The sequence below is a fragment of the Pan troglodytes genome, chromosome 6 (genome assembly GCF_028858775.2).
Source record: "Pan troglodytes isolate AG18354 chromosome 6, NHGRI_mPanTro3-v2.0_pri, whole genome shotgun sequence".
Classification (NCBI taxonomy): domain Eukaryota; kingdom Metazoa; phylum Chordata; class Mammalia; order Primates; family Hominidae; genus Pan; species Pan troglodytes.
The window spans coordinates 26,821,040-26,834,820 of record NC_072404.2 but is presented as its reverse complement, the minus strand read 5'-3'; positions in this window follow the sequence as shown (position 1 = coordinate 26,834,820).

Genomic DNA, 13,781 nt, shown 5'->3' with positions numbered 1-13,781 from the left:
CTAGGAGGCAGAGGTTGCAGTGAGCCGAGATCACGCCAGTGCACTCCAGCCTGGCGACAGAGTGAGACTGTCTCAAAAACACAAAAACAAACAAAAAACCCATAAGATTTGGTTTCTTTACTCAAAAGAGCTAAAAACATAAAGTTGCCACATATAAAACCAGTGAGTGGGTGTAAAAATGACATTTCAGTGTCTACCTTGTGTTAAAGGCTAACAATCAAGTGTCCAGCAGAGGATCTCAGCTGAAATAAGAGACCATGAGGTGCAGCACCAGGAAGCATCTGTGATAATTTTGTAACCACATCACTGGAACTGCATACATCTTTATGCTACAGTAATATTTAGACCACCTGTGGTATTAAGTGTAAGGTTTTACATAGGTGTGGGAATAATCATTATTTTCCAACATACCTAAGTGGGATACCAGCTTGATGACCTTGAGCAAGAAAGCCTATGGATAATTCTAGATTTTGGAATTCATCTTGACCCAATTACTCCGGCAGCTTTTATATGAAATGAAAGGTCAGTAACACTTAGGATCCTTGGCAACTCTGTTATGGGGAATCCTTCACTGATTGTAGCACAGAAAGAAGTTGTGTCCACTGTCTCACTGTAAAAGGGACCACTGAGTTAGCACAAGCCATGAAAATCAAGATGGTGCCAGAAGTATTGAATTTCCAGCTCAAAACCAACGCAGCAACAACCAGAGGGGAAGTCCAGCTTTGAGATGGGCACTTGGGTTTTCATTCCCTTGACAAGTTGCAAAAATTATGAGGATGGATTCACAAGCATTTGTAACGGCCCTTGGAGGATTCCAGAAATGTTTGGGAAGAGTCACCATGAGAAAAGTCTAGGTTCTCTTTCAGTGCAGGGCTTGGAGCACCAAAATTGGAAGAATTCGTCTAAGTGTCACTTCACACATTCACTCAACAAATAATTTATTGAGAATCTGTTCCCATACCTGGCAGGATTCTAGTCTTTGGGGATATAACAGTGAATAATATAGATAAGGAGCCTGCTTTCAGAGAGATTATATTCTCGTGAAGAGAGAGAGAATATATAAACTTGAAAACAAATGCAAAGGTTACAGAAAATATTAATACTTCTGAAGAAAAATTAAATGGTAATGACATAAGGAGTGCCTGGGTTACAGTGAGTCCTTTAGTCAGGGCTGCTGGCCAGGCCACTCTGTGGATCTAAATGGTGAGAAGCAGGCAGCAGTATGAAGATTAGGGAAGAAAGAACAACAGAGCTTCAAGAAGCCTTGGACATGTTGGTTACAGTAGCATTTACTTGGGGGAATTTACTTGACTCCTTGAGTTTATAGACAACTGTCATAAAGGTTCTTGGGGAAGTCCTATAGTCTCTGATGTATGCTAATGGATGCACTGGAATGGCAGGAGAAAGACAATTAGAGAAATTACACAGAGTTGGCATTGCTCTTGCACTGATGGCATATCTGAAGACAGCCTATCCAAAGACCTCCACAGGTCTCCCAAGCTTTACCTCCACAGGTACATTCAGAGCTAAATTAATCACTGAATCTCTGCAGCTCCAACAGTATATTAATACTCCTTTACCAATGCCCTCACATTGAATGTTACTACAGAGGCTTCATGTTTCAGTGAAAAGACTTGAAATTTTGAAGTTTGAAGACTTGAGTTCAGGTCTGGGTTCTACCTGACAAAATTGAGTAAACTTAGACAAGCCACATAATCTTTCTGGTCTCAGGTACTTTACCTGTAAATCAGAATGGTGATACTAAAATCATGGAGTTATTGCAGTGATGACATGAGATCAATGTCTACAAAAAATTGTTTTTCATTGCAAAACATAATGCTAATATTTGCCTTCAGAATGTATTCAACCTGAACCAAATCCAACCACAAGGTGAATTGACTATCTTCTTAAATGTCTGCTACACAACAGATGTATCTTTTATATCTCTCTTTCCTTAGGAATTGCCAACCAAGAAGAGCTGACTGGTATCTCTAGATGAAGCATCTGACACTAGCCTCTCTCCAAAAGGACAAATGAACTCTCAGCTTCTCGCTGGGTTTATCCAGTGCGTCATGTGCAAGTTCAGGGCATGAATCCATTCAGCCTAAAGCAATTCATGTTAGAAATACTTGAGCCACACCTGTGTTCATTCACCTTAGCTTCCGACAGAGCCCGTGGCCATTCCTGACTCATACTTCCATGTCTTCAAGCGAGAGGGAGGAGGACTACAGTGGAATGTTACCTGTGACAGTGGCCAAGGACCACAGCAATTCAGATCTACTTACTGATAAATAGGAACAGTGGGTCATACTTTTCTGATCTACTATCTTCCTCTGTGGTTTCTTTTTTCTTTTTAAAAAAATATTTGAGTTATACCTTTCCAAAAAATTAAATCACAGGGCTACCCACCTCTGAAAGCAAGGAACCCTTCCCTTTTTAGTATGAAGCAATTGAAATGCAAAAAAAGGAACATCCACAGAAGGCTTAAACCAAGTATGACAGGAAGCTGTGATTTCTAGGCCACATGTGACTTGCCTGGCTTTTCAGTAAGACTCATGATCTATTTTTTTTAATTTGCAAAGATTTTTAATTAGGTATATTTATTAAATTTTTAAAATACTTTGGATACATAATAATTGTACATATTTATGGAGTACACATGATATTTTGATACATGCATACAATATGTAATGATCAAATCACGATATTTAGGATATCCATCACCTCAAATATTAAGCATTTCTTCTTGATGGGCACATTTTAAATCTTCTCTTCTAGCCGTTTTGAAATATACAATAAATTATTTTCAACTATGGTCACTCTACTGTGCTGTTAAACACTAGAAGCTATTTCTGCCATCTAACTCTATGAGCTACCCATGAACCAACCTCTCTTCATCCTCCCCCTCAACCCTTCCCAGCTTCTGGTATCTATTATTCTATTCTCTGTCTCTATGAGATCAAGTTTTTTAGCTCCCACACATGAGCGAGAACTTGCAGTATTTGTCTTTCTGTGGCTGGCTTACTTCACTCAACATAATGACCTCCACTTCCATCCATGTTACTGCAAATGACAGGATTTCATTATTTTTTATAGCTCAGTAGTATTCCAAAGTGTGTATATGTATATACCACATTTTCTCTATGCATTGATGGAAAGTTTGGTTGATTCCATATCTTAGCTATTGTGAATAGTGTTGCAATAAACATGGGGTGTAGGTATTCCTTTCATATACTAATTTGTTTTTCCTTTGGACAAATATGCAGTAGTGAGATCGCTCAATCATATTGTAGTTCTATTTGTAGTTATTTTGAGAATCTCCATACTGTTTTCCATAATGTCTGTACTAACTTACATTCCCACCAACGGTGTATAATCTTCACATCCTCACCAACATTTGTTCTTTTTTGTCTTTTGATTGTAGCCATTCTCAGGTGAGATGATATCTCATTGTAGATTTGATTTGCATTTTCTTGATGATTAATAATGTTGAGTATTTTTTCATATACTTGTTGGTCATTTGTATGTCTTCTTTTGAGAGGTGTCTATTCAGGGATTTTGCCTATTTAAAAATCAGATCATTATTATTATTGCTATCGAGTTGCTTGAGTTCCTCTCATATTTTGGGTATTAGTCCTTTGTCAGATGAATAGTTTGCAAATATTTTCTCCCAGTCTATAGGTTGTCACTTTGCTCTGTTGATTGTTTCCTTTGCCATGCAGGTTTTCAGTGTAACGTAGTATCATTTGTCAATTTTTGTTTGTGTTACCTGTGCTTTTGAAGTCTTAGACATACAATCTTTGCCTAATGTCCTGAAATGTCTCCCATGTTTTATTCTAATAAAATAAAGTTTTATAGTTTCAGCTCTTACGTTTAAGTCTTTAATCCTTTTTGAATTGATTATTTTATATGATGACAGATAAGGGTCTAGTTTCATTCTTCTGCATATGGATATCCAGCACCATTTTCCCAGCACCATTTATTGAAGACACTGGCTCTTTCCCAATGTATGTTCTTGGCAACTTTGTCAAAATCAGTCACCTGTAAATACATGGATTTATTTCTAGGTTTTCTATGCTGTTCCTTTGGACTTTGTGTCTGTTTTTATACCAATACCATGCTGTCTTGGTTACTATATCTTTGTAATATATTGTGAAGTTAGGTAGTGTGATGCCTCCAGCTTTGATCTCTTTGCTCAGTATTGCTTTGGCTATTCAGAGTATTTTGTTTTCATGCAAATTTTAGAATTATTTTTTCTATTTATGTAAAGAATGTCATTGGAATTTTGACAGAAATTGAATTGAATCTGTAAATTGCTTTGGGTAGTATGGTCATTTTGATCATAGTAATTTTTCCATTCTGTGAGTATGGGATGTTTTTCCATTTGTCTGTGTCCTCTTCAATTTTTTTGAGACAGAGTCTTGCTCTGCTGCCTAGGCTGGAGTGCAGTGGCACAAACACAGTTTACTGTAGCCTCGACCTGTTGGGCCCAAGGTGGGCCCAGCCTTCTGAGTAGCTGGGACTACAGGCATGCAGCACCACACCTGGCTGATTTTTTTGGATTTTGTAGAGATGGGATCTTGCTATATTGCCCAGGCTGGTCACAAACTCCTGGCCTCCAACAATCCTCCTACCTTAGCCTTCAAAAGTTCTGGGATTACAGGCATCAGCCACTGCACCTGGCCAGTCTTCAATGTATTTTATCAATGTTTTTCCTGTATAGGGCTTTTACCTGCTTGGTTAAATTTATTCCTAAGTACTTTTTGTGTGTGACAGCTATTGTAAATTGGATTATGTTCTTGATTTCTTTTTCAGCTAGTTTATTATTAATATGTGAAAACACTACTGATTTTTATATGTTGATTGTATATCCTCCAAAATTACTGAATTTGCTTATCAACATTACTGAATTTGCTTTAGAGTTTTTGGGTGGAGTCTTTAGGTTTTTCTATATATAGGATTATGTTATCTGCAAAGAAGGACAATTTGACTTTCTCTTTTCCAATTGGGATGCCTTTAATGTTTTTTCTATTGTCTGATTATTCTGGCTTGGACTTCTAGTACTATGTTGAATAAGAGTGGTAAAATAGTCATCCTTGTGTAGCAGGACAAGCCGCAGACAAGAAGCCCTTCAGACACAAAGTTGTGGAAGGAAAGGGCTTTATTCAGCTGGGAGCATCAGCGGACTCACATCTCCAAAAACCAAGCTCCCTGAGTGAGCAATTCCTGTCCCTTTTAAGGGCTTACAACTCTAAGGGGGTGCACATGAGAGGGTCATGATTGATTGAGCAAGCAGGGGGTACGTGACTGGGGGCTGCATGCACCAGTAATCAGAACGGAACAGAACAGGACAGGGATTTTCACAATGCTTTTCCATACAATGTCTGGAATCTATAGATAACACAAGCAGTTAAGTCAGGGGTTGATTTTTAACCACCAGGCCTGGAATGCGCGCTGGGCTGTCTGACTACTGATTTCTCTTCTGTCTTTTCTTTAACTCCTACTTTTTCTTTGAGGCAGAAATTGGGCATAAGACAATATGAGGAGTGGTCTCCTCCCTTATTTGTTTTGTTTCAGTTCTTCGAGGAAAGGATTTCAGCTTCTCCTCATTAAGTATAATGTTAATGGTGGGTTTGCCATATACAGCCTCTATTATATTGAGTTATGTTTCTTCTATGTCTAATTTGTTGAGAGTTTTTGTCATGAAAAGAAGTTGAATTTATCAAATGCTTTTTCTTCATCTATGGAGATGATCATGTGGTGTGTTATTCTGTTTCTGCATTGCTATAAAGAAATATCTGAGGCTGAGTAATTTATAAAGAAAAGAGGTTTAATTGGCTCATGATTCTGCAGGCTGTACAGGAAGCATGGTACCAGCATCTGCTTACCTTTTGTTGTGGCCTCAGGGAGCTTTTACTCACGGCAAAAGGTGGAGCAAGAAGTAGCGTGTCACATGGTGAGAGTGTGAGCAAGAGAGAGAGAAGGAAGAGCTCTCAGACTCTTAAACAACCAGAACTTGAGTGAATTGAGTAATTCACTTATAACCACAGGGGTTGTGCTAAAGGATGGTACTAACCCATTCACAAAGGATCTACCCCCATGATCCAATCACCTTCCACCATGTGATTCCCAGTGTTGGAGGGAATCACATTTCAACATTAGATAAGAAGGGGACAAATATCCAAACTATAACATATGTTTTTGTCATTCATTCTTTTGATGTGATGTATCACATTTATTGATTTGTGTATGTTGAACCATCCTTGCATCTTTTGAATGAATCCCACTTGATCATGATGTAATATCTTTTTGGTGTGCTGTTGCATTTGGTTTATTAGTATTTTGTTGAGGATTTTGCATCTATGTTCATTAGGTATATTGGCTTTTAGTTTTCTTTTTTTGTTGTTCTTTCTCTAATTTCGGTATCAGGAAATGCTGGCCTCATAGAATGGGTTAGAAAGAATTCCCTTTTTTTTCAATTTTTTTGAAATTGTTTGAGAATAATTAGTATTAGTTCTTTATAAGTTTGGTAAAATTCAGCAGTAAAGCCATCCAGTCTTGGACTTTTCTTTGTTGGGAGACTTTTTATAACTGATTCAATTTTACTACTCATTATTGTTCTATTCAGGTTTTCTGTTTCTTCCTGATTCAAACTTGGTAGGTTGTATGTGTTCAGGAATTTATCTGTTTTCTCTAGATTTTCCAATTTGTTAGTGTATAGTTCTTCATAATTGTCTCTAATGATCATTTGTATTTCTGTGATATCAGTTGTAATATCTCCTTTTCATTTCTGATTTTATTAATTTGTGTCTTCTCTTTTTCTTGGTCTAGCTAGCAGCTTGTCAATATCATCTTTTCAAAAAAACCAACTTTTTGTTTGACTGATCCATTGTAATTTTCTTAGTCTCTATTTTGTCAATTTCTGCTCTGCTCCAATTTTTATTATTATTTTCCTACTATTAATTCTGGGTTTGGTTTGTTCTTGTTTCTCTAGTTCCTTGAGAAGCATTGTTAGATTGTTATCTGAAACTTTTCCAGGTAGGTACTTATTATTACAAACTTCCTTTTTAGCCCTACATTTGCTGTATCCCATAGGTTTTGTATAATGTGCTTTCATTTTCATTTGTTTTAAGACATTTTTAAATTTCCTTCTTAATTTCTCCATTGACCCAGTGGTCATTCAGGAGCCTGTTGTTTAATTTCCATGTACTTACTGGTACAGTTTCTAAAGTTCGTCATTATTGATTTTCAGTTTTATTCCAATGTGGTCTGAGGAAATACTTAACACAATTTCAACTTTTAAATAAATTTTGATATTTGTTTTATGGCCTAACATATGGTCTATAATGGAGAATGTTCCATGGGCTGATGAGAAGAATATATAGTCTGCAGCTGTTAGATGAAATGTTCTGTAAATGTCTGTTAGGTCCATTTGGTCTGTAGTGCATATTAAATCATTGTTTCTTTGTTGATTTTCTGTCTAGATGATTTTCCAGTGCTAAAAGTGGAGTGTTGAAGTACCCAGCTATTATTGTATTGAAGTCTATCTCTCTCCTTGGCTGTAATAGCACTTGCTTTACGTATCTAGGTGGTCTGGCATTGTATGCATATAAACTTAGAATTGTTATATCCTCTTGCTGAATTGATTTCTTTCTTATATAACGACCTTCCTTGTCCCTATTTATGTTTTTTGACTTATATAAGTATAACTTATATACTGCTGCCTGCTTTTGGTTTCCATTTGCATAAAATATATTTTTCAGCCCTTCACTTTTAGTCTATATGTGTCTTTACAGGTGAAGTGAGTTTCTTGCAGGCAGCAAATAGTTGAGTCTTTCTTTTGATCCATTCAGCCAGTCTGTATCTTGCAATTTGGGAATTTAAACCACTTACATTCAAGGTTGTTATTGATAGGTAAGGACTTACTCCTGTTGTTTTCTTAATTGTTTTTTGATTGTTTTGTATAATCTTTGTTTCTTTCTTTCTCTTTTATTGTTCACCTTTGCAATTTGGTGGGTGTTTTTATAGTGGCAACTTTTGCCTTTTTCTCTTTTGTGTATCTACTGTACCAGTGAGTTTTACACGTTTGTGTTTTTGTGATAGCAGATATTGTCCTTTCACATCCAGATGTAGGATTCCCTTAAGAATTTCAAGTAGGGCTGGTCTAATGATGATGAATTCTCTCAGTTTTTGCTTGTCTGGTAAACACTTCATTTCTCCTTTATTTTTGAAGGACAGCTTTTCTAGGTACAGTATTATTGGCTGGCAGTTTTTTTCTTATTTTAGGACTTTGAATATATTATCTCATTCTCTCCTGGCTGGTAAAATTTCCACTGAGAAATTCACTGTTATTCTGATGGGAATTCCCTTATATATAACTTGATGTTTTTCTCTTGCTGCTTTTAGAATTCTGACTTTGTCTTTGACTTTTGACAGTTTGACCATAATGTGCCTTGGAGAAGACCTTTTTTTGGTTGAGTCTATTTGGGAATCTTTTGGCTTCGTGTATCTGAATTTCTATCTCTCTTCCAAGACTTGGGAAGTTTTCAGCTATTGTTTCATTAAATAGATTTCCTATGCCCTTGCCTATCTTTTCTCCTTCTGGAATTCTCAAATTTCCAATATTTGGTTGCTTTTTGGTTTCTCTTTTGTCATGTAGGCTTTCTTCTTCCTCATTTTCTTCCTTCCTTCCTTCTTTCCTTTCTTTCCTTCCTTCCTTCTTTCCTTTTTCTTTCTTTCTTTCTCTTTTCTTTCCTTCTTTCTTTCTCCTTTTTCTTTCTTCTTTCTCCTTTCTCCTTCCTTCCTTCCTCCTTTTCTTTCTTTCTTTCTTTCTTTTCTTTCTTTCTGACTATATTATTTCAAAAGACCTGTCTTCAAGTTCAGAAATGCTTTCATCTGATTGATCTAGTCTATTGTTGTAGCTCCCAGTTGTACTTTTTGTTTCATTCATTGAAGTTTTCAGTTCTGTGGTTTTTGTTTGCTTCTTTAAAAAAAAAAAAAAAAAGTATTTGTCTTTTCGTTCAACTTCTCATTAATATACTGAATTGTTTTCCTGATTTCTTTGTATTGTTTATCTGTGTTGTCTTGTATCTCACTGAATTTCTTTAATGTTATCACTTTGAATTCTTTTTCAGACATTTCAAAGATTTTCTTTAAATTGAGATAGTTACTAGATAATTATTGTGCTTCTTTGGAGGTGTCATGTTTGCTTTTTCATGTTTCTTATATTTTGCTGATATTACATTGATAGCTCCACATCTGATGTAACAGTCACTTCTTCCAATTTAATGATTTGGTTTTAGTAGGAAAATACTTTCTCCCGTAGATGTACTATCATGTTGGTTGGGTAGGGTGCTTGGCTTTGATTCTGGGTGGGTACAATAGTGTGATCTCTGTATGATTTATTTGGCTGTTAATCAGCATCATTGGTGTCTGTGTGTTTCTTAGTGGCTTAGGCTGCTGTTGTTATTGGAGGCTGTGGCGAGGCTTTGCTGGGGATGGAAACACTAGGCAGGCTGATCCTCAGGCACCTGTGGTGGGCCAGATATGCCAGTTCTCAGGCCCCAGGGTGACATATGCAGGCACCAGAAGAGGCAGGTCCTGGTAGGCCAGTCCTTGGGCCTCCAGGTAACTTGTTTGGGTGCTGGCTATAGCAGTGGGTGAGGTAAGCAGGGGGCTTCTTTCACCCTCAGAAGGCATGTTTGGTTTTGGCAGTGGCAATAGCAGTAACAAGCCACTCTTTGGATTCCTGAGTGGCACATTTGGGTGTCATCTTGGTGACAGTGGACTGAGTAGGCCAGTCTCCAGTTCCATCAGTGGGACAAGCTGATAAGTTAGTGGAAATCGTGGTAGGCTGTGTGGGCTTATCCCCAGGTCCCTTTCAGCATATTTGGGTAGTGGTGGTGGGCAGGCTGAACCCATCTGCAAGCTCCCAGAAGATGTGCATGGGCACAGTCATGGTAGATAGAGAGGAGTTGATCCCTGGGTCCCCGGATGATGAACCAGCAGTGGCAGCAGTGGGTAGGACAGACCTGTCCTCAGGCCCCTGAATGGTATAAGTGGGTGCCAGTAACAGTGTGCTGGGCAGATCAATCCCCAGATCCCCTACAATGTGTGTGGGTGCCAGCAGTGGCAGATGGAATGGGTCAATCCCTAAGCCTTTGGACAGCACACTCAAGCACTGGCAGTGGTGGAAGTGAGCAGAGTAGACCTGTCCTCAGACTCCTGGGTGGTGCAAGCAGGCACTGGCTGCAGCAGACAGGGTGGGCCTTTCCTTAGGCCTTGGGACAGTGCAATCAGATAAGCCAGTCCCCAGACCCTCTAAAGGTGTATGCATGTGGTCAACAGTCCTGTCATTGAAGTGCACAGGCTCCTGTCAGTGTCAGTGGCCTAGGCAGGTGGCTCTCAGGTTCTGGTGAGCACATGCTTTACTCCCTTTGTCTTGGTGGCATTCTCCCTGGTGTGCTGTACCACCTATTATTCCCTTGGGTGTAGGACACTGCATGGGCTAGAATGCTAGAGATTTAGTCACAGTGCTGGATCCAGCTGGCATCATGATACTGCAGCTTTCTGGGTGAATGTGGGAGGATGTCAGCAGGGCTCCAGGGATCTGGAGCTATTGGGCCCCATGGCAGGATATAATCTGGTGGGGGCTGGGCTCTCAAAATTGCACCATGCTGCAGCTCCTTGGGTCTCAGTTCTTATGTGGAACGCAGCATAAACTTTCTCTCTCTGGAACAATACCTCTGCATAGACTTTAGGAAGCTCCCTGTAGTAGTCACAGGGCCTGTGAGGACCAAGGGGCTTTCCCATGGCTGAGGTTGCAGGAGTGTGCAGTAGGAATGTGGACCACTGGACATCTCTCATATCTCTCATATTTTCCCTGCAATAGGGAATTCCTCCTAGCCAGGCAGACTGCTTTGCTTCCTTCTCCTCCTTTGTCCCAGAGGTTTCCTGTCACTTCCTTGCTGAATTTGTTTCTCTCTCAGAAACTCTATTCTAGGTGTGGTTACCTACTTGCTGTTCGGTTCTTCTTTGTGGAGGAGGTGAGTGCCAGGTCCCTCTAGTCCACCATTTTGAAGCTTCCTCTGAGGATCTAATTTCAAAGCAAAGGGTTCAAGAGGAAAAAGGCTCCCAGGGGCTCAACATGATACATAAAGAAATCCGATATTTGTCTTCCAGCTGGGTGGTGCCAGAGGTCATGTCACCATACACAAAGTTGAGTCCTAGCATCCGGCTTTTCTGAGAAGTGGCATTTGGTCTTATCATTCACCTGATGGATTTGTTTCTGTTTATTGCTGCTGTTACACATTACCACATACTTAGCGGCTTAAAACAACATAAATTTATTATCTTACAGTTCTGAAAGTCAGATGTCAAAAATGAGTATTATAGGGCTAAAATCAAGATGCTGGCAGGCCTGATTCCTTATAGAATATCCAGGGGAGAATTGATTCCTTGGTCAGTTCAGTTTCCAGAGGCTGCCGGCATTTCTTGAATTGTGGCACATCATGACAATCTCTATCTCCATGGTCACACTGCCTTCTACTACTCACTTGGATATCCTGCCTCTCTCTTAAAAGGACCATTGTGATTATATTGGACTCACCCAGATAATTCAGAATAATTTTTCTATCTCAAGATCCTTAGTTAAATCAAAACTACAAAATCCTTTTTTGCCATATAAGGCAACATTCACAGAACCTTGGTATTTGGATGTGGACATATTTGGTGGTTATAGTTCAGCCTAGCACACTTGGGATGCCTGGTTCAAACCATCCTGTCTACCTGAGGATGAGAGGGACTTTTCCAACCAGAGGAGGAAAGCTCATACTGGCTTAAATTGAGGGGAAGGTAATCACATTTTCTTCCTTTCTCTATTCCAACACCTTAGCTAATTCTTGACATACAATAGGTGCTCGAAATGACAAAGATGGCTATTGTCCCCCAGTATGCATTTCACGACTTGTGCTTTGTCAATAGAATACCCTGGTTTAGCCGAGGACAAGGCTACTTGCCAGTAGGTGTTTTCAAGTTCTGGCTAATGGGAGCAGAAGAGATGTATACCACTTCTAGATTATACTCTTAAAGTGAAGCAGAGAGCCCTTCTTCCCTTTCTTCTCCCCTTCTCACTAGCTAGAATTAAAATGTGAAAATGGAAACTCTGGCCATTGGGTTAGCCTATGAGATGGAAGCCATGAGCTGCAGATGAATTAGGCAGATAGAACCTGGATCCTCCACATAGTAAAACAGCCTTGGACTGTTTATGCTCAGACTATTTACAGACAATTGAATTAGAGATCAATAGACTTTTCTCTTGTTTGGGCCTTTGTTATAGCAACCAAACTCTTATCCTAAAATAGCACTCTATGTATGAAGTTAATAAAGGAACAAACAAATTTTATCCAAAGCTTTGCCACAAATTGGCTATATGATCTTACAAAGATCGGTTTGCCTCTCTGAACCTTAGTTCCTTTAGCTGGAAAATAGAAAGGATAATAATACGCACATGATGTGTTGCCAATAACAAATGAAAGGGGACATGTGAACATCATTTTTGAACTCTAAGGCACTTGACAAATATAAGGGTTGAAAGATTAAAGTGTAATTTCTGATTTCTCTTCAAACATGCTTGGCTTTTTAACATTTTATTGTCTAAAAGGCTCTGCCAATTTTCTCATTGACTTTCATTTATTTAATAAGGTCACCAATATAATTTGCAGAACGTATATAAACTTTTTTTCTTCTAGGACTTAATAAGTCTGTGTTTATTTTGGATGGGAAAAATGGGGTCCATTTATTTTTATTCTCTGAATTTGCCTTTGTAAAAATGTTTGCCAACCACAGGCTTAAAAAATGTCTATTCCTCCGTTAGTGACTCTGTGCAAGTGAACATGGCTACCCAATTGCCGATTCAGAATGAACAGCTTAAAAACGGAATTTGAAAGGCTGCATGTTGGGGTGGGTTAGAGGGCAAGTTACAGAAATTAGGACTGGCTGTCCACAGAGGGTGAAAGTGGCAAATAACTAGCCATTCCTACACAAAGAAGGTCTGGAGACATACTATGTGGCCCAAGGAGCAGGCAGACAGCAGATTCTGATGTTCTCAATGATGCATATTGTCTTCCAGCTTCAGATCTCTGGATTAAGCCACAGTTTAAGTTCCATATTCAGAAAGTGCTAATAGCAGAGTTTGAAGAGTCCAATGGCGAAGGGAGGAGACCGGCTGCTGGGCATTCCCTCCTAGGCTCCCATTGGCCATTTGGGCCCAAGCAACAACTCCTTAAACCCTTCTCTTGGCTTTTTGATTCTTCTTTATCCTTCATTTTCATTCTTTACCATTCTAGCCTCTATGGGACGAGAGATGAGGCAAAATAAAATGAGCATTTGGGAACCAGAGTGGATAATAATGAGCTCTTACATTTTGAAATGAACAGTACTTAAGAAAAAGCATTATCAATGTTTAATATAATGGGAGGGTAAATGAATATATGGTTTACTTGGTTATTCCTTTGTTCATACATGTAAAACTCACATTTGCATATTTTTCTTTTCTTAACAAGAGTTCTTCATTGACATAATTTTACTATTTTTGTGCAAATTTAAAGACAATTCTTAATAAGCAATTAAATTTCAAGTTTACAAGTCAGTGGTCACACAGAGCTTTCTTCTGTTCCTTTTGTGTTTGGCATACATTGGGCATCTTTTGGGAGCTGTTACACATGTGAAGAGTAATTCTTCTGGATGAATAATGAACTAGTACCTGCAAAACCACCTAGTAC